This window comes from Scyliorhinus torazame, chromosome 2 (genome assembly GCF_047496885.1).
Source record: "Scyliorhinus torazame isolate Kashiwa2021f chromosome 2, sScyTor2.1, whole genome shotgun sequence".
NCBI classification, from domain to species: Eukaryota; Metazoa; Chordata; class Chondrichthyes; order Carcharhiniformes; family Scyliorhinidae; genus Scyliorhinus; species Scyliorhinus torazame.
In genome coordinates, this window is record NC_092708.1 from 162991269 (window position 1) to 163002677 (window position 11409).

At 44.7% G+C, this 11409-nt stretch overlaps 1 long non-coding RNA gene across 1 annotated transcript in view; it reads right to left on the minus strand.

The window, feature by feature from the left end:
* Positions 1-10633, minus strand: part of LOC140393038 (uncharacterized) — a 76047-nt gene extending 65414 nt beyond the window's left edge. The window contains exon 1 of the long non-coding RNA XR_011935475.1: positions 10511-10633. This is a non-coding gene — a long non-coding RNA (uncharacterized lncRNA). The remainder of the gene's footprint in view (positions 1-10510) is intronic.
* Between the last annotated feature and the right edge of the window lie 776 nt (positions 10634-11409).

Consider the following 11409-nt stretch of genomic DNA (forward strand, 5'->3'; position numbering starts at 1 on the left):
GTGGACCGGGACCGACTGGACTGTGACTGACTACATCTGGTAGAGGAGAAGGTGCTGGGAATCACACAAGCCCCAACTCCGGAAAAGGCGACAGAGTTACGCTCATTCTTAGTTCTCATAAACTATTCACCCAGAGAATCTCTCTTTTGTAGGGCAGCCCAGTGGATAGCACAGTTGCTTCACAGCTCTAGGATCCCAGGTTCGATTCCCGGCTGGGTCTCTGTCTGTGCGGAGTCTGCACGTTCTTCCCGTGTGTGCATGGGTTTCCTCCGGGTGCTCCGGTTTCCTCCCACAGTCCAAAGATGTGCAGGTTAGATGGATTGGCCATGATAAATTGCCCTTAGTGTCCAAAAAGGTTATGTACGATTACTGGGTTACGGGGATAGGGTGGAAGTGTGGTATTAAGTATGGTGCTCTTTTCAAGGGTTGGTGCAGACTCGATGGGCCAAATGGCCTCCTTCTTCATTGTAAATTCTATGATTTACAGGAACTTTATTCCTGGCTTAATCACCATCTTTGCTCCTCTGCGCACATTGCTGAAGAAGCACCAAAGGAGGTGTGGAGAGCACCTCAGGAGGAAGCTTTTGGCAGGGTGAAGCAGAAGTTAACTTCATCCAGATGATTGACAGATTACGACCCCTCCAAGCCTCTTTTGATAAGTGCGACGTCTCACCTAATGGAATCCCACCGCGTGTATTGTCCCACCGCAAGGCTGACGGAAGAGAGAAACCGATAGCAATCACATCAAGGACACTGGCCGCTGCAGAGCGCAATTACACTCAGATAGAAAAGGGAAAGCCAGGTCATCATATTCACCGTGAAGAAATGTCAGCAGTATGTGTATGGGCGTCAATTCATCACTATGTCACTATGACGGACTACAAGCCAATTCAAGAGCTTTTCCCGCAAATAGCACCCGCCCGAATTCAGTGCTGGGTCTTGTTGCTAGCAGTGCATGAGTACACCTTCCAGCATCACCCAGGCACGCAAATTGCAAATGCGGACACGTTGAGCAGGCTCCCGCTGCCGATACACACCCTGTCTCCACTAAGATGTTTCGGCACTTAATTTTATGAACACCTTGCTGATCACCCCCATCCAGATAGGCGACTGGATGCAGTAAGATTCCATATTGGCGAAAGTACGCCTCATCATCTTACATGGGGGTCAGCAAGAGAAGAAGTTACACAAAGAATTCCGGGCCTTTAAAGCAAAAATGCTAGAACTCAGTGTTGAGGACGGCATAATTCTGTGGGGGACTTGCATAATGGTCCCCCACCAAGGCAGAGATTCCATCCTTCGGGGTCTGCACAATGGACACCCAGCGGTGTCAAAAATGAAGATACTAGCCCACAGTTATACGTGGTGGACAGGCCTAGATGGTGCGATCAGACGACTGGCCCAACAGTACACAACTACATGGAACAGCAGAAACTCCAGCCTGCTGCCCTGCTACACCCGTGGGAATGGCCAGGCCAGCTCTGGGTGCACCTACATGCTGATTTCGCCAGAACCTTCCAGGGGGTCAATGTTTCTACTCATGGTTGACATCCATTCCAAGTGTCTGGAACTCCATTGGATATTGTCCACCACTCGGGACATGCCTCATCCTCACATTGCCAATTATTGGCGGGGAAGTACAACAGAGTCAGGACCAGCAGAGCTAAGTCTAGGCAGGGGTACATGGACCAGGAGTTTCAAACCAAGGGCCACAGTTTATGTCCACAACATCAGGGGACGGTGCCCGATGGATTCCAGGGACAGTGGTACGGCAGTCCTGACCGGTTTCGTTACAGGTGCAGATGCAACAACGGACGATGCGGATACACCTTGACCACCTTAGGAGCAGGGGACCAGCGGTAAGCAGTGCCCCACTTCAGCAACCATCTTCAACACACATCCCCCCGACACATGGAGATCCAGGGGGTCAACCCCTGGGGGACAGAGATGCAAGACGTGGTTGACTCCGATTCGGAAATGGGGACCCAGGCATCTGAGACGTCCGGCTGCGCCCTGGCCAGGGATCACCAGTGGTGAAACCCCTCAGACCATCATCAAGAAAGTGAGGTTCCCCATTATGCTATACACCCACCCGACCCAGCCCCACAGTCACTGGATGTGCACCGCAGGCAAAGTAAAGGCGGTTTATCACAGGGCTAAATCGCTGGCTTTGAAAGCAGACCAAGGCAGGCCAGCAGCACGGTTCAATTCCCGTAACAGCCTCCCTGAACAGGCGCCGGAATGTGGTGACTAGGGGCTTTTCACAGTAACTTCATTTGAAGCCTACTCGTGACAATAAGCGATTTTCGTTTCATTTCAAGAAGAGAAGATCTCCTCCGGCTCCATCTCTTTCGGAGTGACTTATGGACTTCAGGGCTGAACTATTAACGGGATAGTAACTCAATACATTAAAAGCTGGCCCAGGTAGGAGCCAAACTGCAGAGTGGTCCTGGCTGGCACTGGGACTGTAACAAGTATATACTTTACTTTGGTAATAAACCATTCATTTTGACTCTCCTTTCCGGACTCCTCTGTGACTGTTAAACTTTACAAAGATCTCAGGGTAAAGAAATGATGTCCTGGAAACAGACTACTCTGCATCTTGCCCTCTTGGAGCTCCTTAGTCATCTGACTTCCGATATCATCATCAATATGATCATGGCCTCATTAACATAACTATTAACCCAGTACTCTACCACCAATCCAAACATCCTTCAAAGAATCCAATTGCACACGAGTTTGAATTTGAGTAGATCTGTGCCCAGACTGACATCTGTGGACAGATAGATATTTATCTGTCTAAAAATCTGCATATTAACTGGCAACTTGAGGTAGAAGTACCTGTAAAAGACAATAGGTTTTTGGTCTATTGGTGACAACCAATGTAGGCCCTTTTGTTGTAAGCAATCATTTTCTTGCACCCCACCATTTTGGATTTTAAAGTCTTGGCTTATTGAATGCTCTCATCGAGCCTCTTTATCCTCTAAAGCTGCCCTTTCCTACTGATCCATCCTCCAACCGCACTTCGGAAAATCGGACTGCAAGATGGTGCTCCTTCTCCCGGCAGAAAACAGAAACTTAAGTGGGGGAGTCCGGTTAAGAAGGTTGTGTAATGCTGGTCCGAGGCAACAGAAGAGCTCTAAAGTGACTGCTTGGAGTCAGTGGACTGGTCCATATTCAAGAACTCAGCGACCAACCTGAACAAGTATTCCACCATCGTCACAGACTTTATCAACAAGTGGGTAGAAGATTGCGTGCCAAAGAAGGTAGTACTTGCGTTCCCCAACCAGAAACCATGGTTCAACTGGGAGATTCACTCCCTACTGAAGACCAGGTCTGAGGCATTCAAGACAGGCGACCCTGACCTATACAAGAAATCTAGATTCGACCTCCGCAAAGCCATCAGGGATGCCAAGGGACAATACCAGACTAAGCCACGTTTACCGACGGACTCTTGTTGATTGTGGCAAGACTTAAACAACATAACGGGCTACAAAGCAAAGCCAAGTAGAATCTCTGGGAACAGAGCCCACATCCCCGATGAACTCAATGCTTCTATGCTCGTTTTGACCAGGAAGCCAACAAACCATTGTCAACTGCCCCAACAGCCTCGGAAACACCCATACCTGCTGTCTCAGATTCCAAAGTCAGATCGACCTTCTTGAAAGTGAACCCTCGGAAAGCAATGGGTCATGATGGGATATCTGGTTGTGCACTCAGATCCTGCGCAGATCAACTGGCAGGCGTGTTCACGGACATCTTCAACCTCTCCCTACTCTGTTCCGAGGTTCCCACCTGCTTTCAAGACCACCATCATACTGGTGCCAAAGAAGAACCAGACAACGTGCCTGAATGACTACCGTCCGGTGGCCTTGACATCTGTCATTATGAAGTGCTTCGAGAGGTTGGTCATGTGACACATCAATGCCATACGCCCAGAATGCCTTGATCCACTGCAATTTGCATACCACCACAACCGGTCCACAGCAGATGCCATTTCCCTGGCTGCACACTCATCCCTGGAGCACTTTGACAACAACAGACACCTATTCATTGACTACAACTCTGCCTTCAATACCATAATCCCAGCAAAGCTCATATCAAAACTCCAAAATCTGGGACTTGGCTCCTCCCTCTGCAAGTGGATCCTTGCCTTCCCGACCCATGTACCACAATCAGTAAAAATAAACAACACCTCCTCCATGATACTTGTCTCCATGATACGGGCTTGTTCAACAAATTTTTATGAATATTCAGGATACATCACATGGAAGAGGAGATCCAGCAGCTATGTCAAGAATACCCTGACGTATTTAGAGATATGGGCACTTTACCTTACCAATTTAAGATTTTGCTGAAAAAAGATGCAAAAACTGTAATTCATCCGCCGAGGACGGTTCCAGCTCCTTTTCAACCAAGAGAGGTTGAAATTAGAGCTAGAAAGATTACAGTCTCAAGGAATCATCTCTAGAGACACGCAGCCGACTGACTGGGTCAGTTCTCTAGTATGTGTTAAGAAACCATCTGGAGATCTCAGAATCTGCATAGATCTAAAGGGTCTGAACAAAAATATTTGTAGGGAACAGTACCTATCTCTAAGCGTGAAGAGATCACATGCGAGGTGACAAATGCTCGCATTTTTACTAAACTCGACGCTTCGCAAGGATTCTAGCAGATGCATCTTGGTGATTCAAGTAAGTTTAATACTCCATTTGGATGCTTCTGTTTTAAACGCATGCCTTTGGGATCATCTCCGCTTCAGAAATTTTTCACCGGATAATGGAGCAGATGACTGAGGGTATCAATGGTGTAAGAGTCTATATCGATGACATAATAATCTGGTCCACAACAGAAGACCACATTGTTCATCTGAAACAGGTGTATCAAAGAATCCACCAGTATGGATTGAAACTAAACCACTCAAAGTGCACGTTTGCACAAACATCTTTAAACTTCTTGGGAGATACAATATCATCTCAAGGTGTCAGACCAGATGATGCAAAAATTTCTGCGATCCAGAACATGAAACAGCCACAGGATAAAAAGGCTGTGTTACGATTTCTGGGCTTCGTAAACTTCTTGGGCAAGTTTTATCGAACCTGTCGACGAGGATGTCAGCTTTCCACAATTTGATAAGGAAGACCACTGAATTTGAATGGTCACAACGTCACCAAGATGAATTGGTGGATCTCAAACAGCAACTGATGACAGCTCCAATTCTTACTTTTTTTGACCCAACTAGAACTACCAAAATCTCCACCGAAGACGGGATAGGCGCAGCTCTTCTACAACAAAATGATCAATGAGATTGGGTTCCAGTTGCATATGCATCCAGGGCTATGACTGCAACACAGTGCAGATATGCACAGATTGAAAAAGACTGCCTTGGACTGCTCACAGGAATAATGAAATTCCACTATGTGTAAGGGCTTCCTACATTTATCGTGGAAACGGATCACAGACCGTTAGTTCACAAAATAGATAAGAATCTGAATGACATGACTCCTCACCTACAATGCAAAATGATGAAGTTAAGGAGGTATGACTTCACCTTGGTATACACTCCAGGAAAGGAACTCATTATAGCTGATATCTTATCAAGATCAATTGACACAGAAAGTTCACCACCAGAGTATATTGGAGACATCGAAGCTCAAACGCAGTTATGCACGGAGAATCTTCCGGCACCTGATGAGAAGCTATAACAGATTCGTCAAGAAACGAGAAAGATGCAACTTTGCCAAGAGTGTTGCACCATCTCCAGCATGGTTGATCAAAGGGACAATGTCTGCAATATCAGAACATTCAGACAGAGTTAACAGCAGTTGATAGATTGTTGTTGCGCAATGACCAAATTGTCATTCCATTCAGAGATGCTACACAAGATTCATGAGGGATATCTCGGAATCGAGAAATGTAAGAGGAGAGCACGACAGACAGTTACTGGCCTGGTATCAACAAAGAAATAACTGACACGATCATGACATGTGACACTTGTCAGAAGCATCAACCTGTACAGTGTAAAGAGACACTTCAGCAACATGTGTTAACTACGTCACTGTGGACAAAAGTAGGCATCGATATGTCTCATGCTACGGGTCGTGAATATTTTCTCATCATAGACTACTACTCAAATTTTCCTGAGGTTATGAAACTTCCTGATCTTTCGTCTTCTTCTGTAGTAAAGGCTTGTAAGGAAACACTTTCAAGGCATGGTATTCCACACACGGTAATGTCCGAGATGGTCCTTGCTTCGCGAGTTGGGAATGGACAGAGTTTTCCAATAATTACAACTCTCGTCATGTGGCATCTAGTCCACACTTCCCACAGTCTAATGGGAAAGTTGAGAAAGGTGTGCACAACATCAAGCAACTCGTGAGCAAGATGAATGATTCGCAATCCGACATTCACTTGGCTTTGATATCGTACCGAGCGACTCCATTCAGCTCAATCCTGTCACCAGCTCAGATGCTTTTTAACAGAGACGTCAGAACAACATTACCTGCAATTCAACTCAAGGAACCTGATCATTTGTATGTTCTCAACAAAATCAAAGAGCAATGTACTGAACAAAGGCAATATGCGATTGAGCTCAAACCACTGAAGAAAGGTGACACCGTCAGACTGAGAAATCCAAAAAAAGGATGGTCTGCTCCAGCCACAGTACTCAGGCAAGCAACACCGCGGTCCTACATCGTTAAGTCTGCAGAGGGTGTGCTTTTTCGACGTAATCGGCGAGACCTACTGAAGATACAACTTCAAACACCAGTCTTTCCTACGTTGAATCTGAATGAATTATTTATTAGGCAGAACTTAATTCACAACAAAATGACAGATGACGTTCACAAATACATCACAACATCCACAACACCACTTCAGCTAATAAGATCCAACAGAAGAAGGAAACCCAACCGTCTAAATTTGTAAAGATTGGACTCATTAATAACATTTTAATTGGCTTTGCATAATTATCAGTATCATTACAACTTGTACAGATATTCACATCATTTTTTCTTATTGTACAATTTTCTTTCAACAGTACAGAAAATAAAAAGGGGTAGATGTGGTGATCTGCAGATCTGTATATACACAAGTATAAGCACATCTGTATAGACATAACAGCTAAGTGATCACTAGATGGCAGCACTAGAAAGAGGTATAAAAGATAGACTCAATCAGAGTTCCCGCCTCTTTGTGTGTATAGTGATTTGTGACCAGAGGTAGAGAGAGATAGCTCAGAGTGCAAGTGTAGTGAATCATAGTTTAACCTTATTCAACCTTGTTTATTGAGTATCTAGTATAAGCATTAGAGAGAGAACAAACTCACAGTTTATTTGTTTGAGTTACTCAATAAATTATTTGCTTTAATTGGAAGACTACGTGTGTTAATCAACATCGAATTTAACAGCATCTTGGTAAGAAGCAAATGAGTAACATATATTACATCAAGCAATATAACAACCAGGGCCCCACAAGGCTGGGTACTTATCCCCCTACTGTACTCCCTACTGTATGGCAAAATGTGGCTCCAGCTCCATCTTCAAGTTTGCTGATGTCATAACTGTAGTCGGTCAGTTCTCAAACAACAATAAGCCAGAGTACAGGAGGGAGATAGAGAACCTAGTGGCATCATGCTAAGAGAACAATCTCTCCCTCAATGTCAGCAAAGCTCAGGATCTAGTCATCGCCTTCAGGAAGCAAAGTATCGTACACACCCCTGTCTGCATCAATAATGCTGAGGTGGAGATGGTTTACAGCTTCAAATTTCTAGGTGTATACATCACCAACAATCTGTCCTGGTTGATTGATTGATTGATATTTATTGTCACATGTACCAAAGTACAGTGAAAAGTATTTTTCTGCGGCCAAGGGAATGTACCGCCTACGTCGACGCTATGACCAAGAAAGCACAACAGCGCTTTTCCCTCTTCAGGAAACTAAGGATATTCGACATGTCCATATTGACTTTTACCAATTGTTACAGATGTACCATAGAAAGCATCCTATCTGGCTGCATCACAGCCTGGTATGGCAACTGCTCGGCCCAAGACCGTAAGAAACTGCAGAGAGTTGTGAACACAGCCAATCCATCACGCAAACCCATCCATTGACTCTGTCTATACCTCCCGCTGCTTTGAGAAAAGGGCAGCATAATCAAGGACCCCTTCCACCCGGCTTCCTCACTGTTCCAACTTCTTCCATCTGGCAAGAGATACAAAGTCTGAGAACACGCACTAACAGATTCAAAAACAGCTTCTACCCCGCTGTTACCGGATTCCTGAATGACCCTCTTATGGACTGAACTGATCTCTCCATGTATTTTCTCTGCTGTGTAGTACCACACTCCGTATGCTTCACCCGATGACTATTTACTTACATTGTATATTTAGCGTTTGTTCTATGTTTTTTCATTTATGGAACAATCTGCCTGGACTGTATGCAGAACAATACTTTTCACTGTACCTCGGTACACGCGACAATAAATCTGAATCTAAATCTTTCTCCTATTGTTGCATTCAGCTTGTGAAGCCTTCAGTTTCGATCTGAATGTCCAGTTGTTAACAGACAGGAAAAATGTCTGGGTTTGTCTGCAGCTCCCACCCAAGAGTTGTTTAATGATTTGGTCACTTTGCAGTGTTTGGACATTGACTGGTTACATGCCGGATGAAAGTAATTCCCGGAACCAGTTACTTATTCTACATAGCAGGGAAGCTGGTGTTTAAAATAGAGTGGTAGACTGTGATCCCCTGCGTGGCTAGCATGAATATTAATACTGTCCAGCACAATACCTCCAAGGAGGAGGTATTGTGAAAGGAGGAGAAATGAACGAAACATGTCTCTCTAACGCTGAACATCCAAACAGTTAGACTAAGACTAGTACTGTCACAAGTCATCTGTTCGCTTTAACCTGGAAATTATCTTAATCTTGCAGATAGCGAGTAATGTGGGGGAAAGGTAATGCAATCTTTAAATGTATAAATTACATTTAGTTCACTTCTATTGTGCCTCTTAGTTGTGTGTGTGACTGACAAACTTTCCAGCTGCTATGATCTGCATTAACTACATTAGGGCAGCACAGTAGCACAAGTGGATAGCACTGTGGCTTCACAGCGCCAGGGTCCCAGGTTCGATTCCCCGCTGGGTCACTGTCTGTGCGGAGTCTTCACGTTCTCCCCGTGTCTGCGTGGGTTTCCCCTGGGTGCTCCGGTTTCCTCCCACAGTCCAAAGATGTGCAGGCTAGGTGGATTGACCATGCTAAATTGCCCTTAGTGTCCAAAAAGGTTAGGAGGGGTTATTGGGTTATGGGGATAGGGTGGAAGTGAGGGCTTAAGTGAGGGCAGACTCAATGGGCCGAATGGCCTCCTTCTGCACTGTATGTTCTTTTCATAGAATTTACAATGCAGAAGGAGGCCATTCGGCCCATCGAGTTTGCACCAGCTCTTGGAAAGAGCACCCTACCCAAGGTCCACACCTCCACCCTATCCCCATAACCCAGTAACCCCACCCAACACTAAGGGCAATTTTGGACACTAAGGGCAATTTATCATGGCCAATCCACCTAACCTGCACATCTTTGGACTGTGGGAGGAAATCGGAGCACCCGGAGGAAACCCACGCACACACGGGGACGATGTGCAGACTCCGCACAGACAGTGACCCAAGCTGGGAATCGAACCTGGGACCCTGGAGCTGTGAAGCAATTGTGCTAACCACTATGCTACCGTGCTGCCCTTAAATGATCTGCATTAACTACATTAGGGCAGCACGGTAGCACAAGTGGATAGCACTGTGGCATCACAGCGCCTCGGTCCCAGGTTTAATTCCCCGCTGTGTCACTGTCTGTGCGGAGTCTTCACGTTCTCCCCGTGTCTGCGTGGGTTTCCTCCGGGTGCTCCGGTTTCCTCCCACAGTTCTCTGTTCTATGTATGTACAAAAAAGTAAAATTTCAACAGCAGGTGAAACCATGGCACATCAATCCTTGAAATCCTGTACGGCTGTTTGTTCAGGAGAACAAAAAGGCTTCCATGTCCATCAGAGTTTTTAAATATCCTTGATTTTAAGCATGATAGGACTCTATCGGATGCTCGTTTACTGTCTGCATCAAAAAGGGGTGAATGCAGATGTATCAGCACACATAATTAAAACTCTGCAAAGTCTTTAATTGACCACAGTACTTGTATCCCAGGATAGTTTGATTGGAATTTTAATATGTATCATTTAAATGTTTTGGACAGTAATGTTCAGATACCACCCAAATCTTGCTAGTACACACTGACAATAATCATTCTTATCAGGGTGTAATCAGTGTCATATGCAAGCTTATCCTGCACGTACCTTTGCAAATATACATTGTTTGAAGACATTAAGTCAATAATGAGTAAAAATGAGATGCATGTGAACCGTTCAACAAAGCTAATGTTGATTGGGCCATAATTATCTCCCAGTTTCAGCATGGATTGGATTTCTTTTAACAGCATTTGAAACAGTAATATTTGCAAAACAAAAATACCTTCCTTTTTTATCGGCCTCTGAGGAATGCTCTTGCAGTTTGAAACAGCAACTTTAGAATTTTATATAGTCCGCATTGTCAAGGTCTGATTGTGGGAAACGATGCCATTGCACAATCATAAAAAGTAGAAGGAAAATATAATCAAGCAGTAATTGGTTAATGATGTCACAACCAACAACTTGACTGTGCCAGCTTGACACATAATAATTGTTCTTTGGACTCGTTAAAAACATGTGGTGTCATGAGTCTAATCTCCCACGATAAATCATTTGACATTTCAGTTTAGTCAGCAACATCTAAAAAGTAGGGGGCAAGAGAAATTGCTCAGGTATTAGAAATCATTTACGTTGCGTTCCAATTTCTAAAGGTACATCTGAAAAGGTCAGCCTCAGGCATGGAGATGGAAAGTTTCTGCTTTTTCTGCGTCGGGAGGAGGGGTAACAGTGTTTGGAGCCAACTTTTTTTTACTGGTTGCACTCAATTAAACAAATCAGTCTAGCCGGGTCAAGTTCATCATTGATTCCAGCAATCGAACAACATTTGCCATCCCCTCATCAGAAGCTTGACACCTAAGGCACCAGTTTGCAACTTGTGTTCCTCGTGTCATCTATTTTGGACCCTCTATGAATGGGATTGTCAAATTAGTGTCAGTTCGCAGGCAGTTCAGCAGCGTGAGCTTGCGTTCACTAAAAATTGCATGCCAACTATCCAACTTAATAATAATAATAATGTTTATTATTGTCACATGTAGGTTTACATGAACACTGCAATGAATATACTGTGAAAAGCCCCTAGTCACCACACTCCGGATGCGTGTTCGGATGCACCGAGGGATAATTCAGAATGTCCAATTCACCTAATTGCACATCTTTCGGGACTTGTGAGAGAAAACCGGAGCA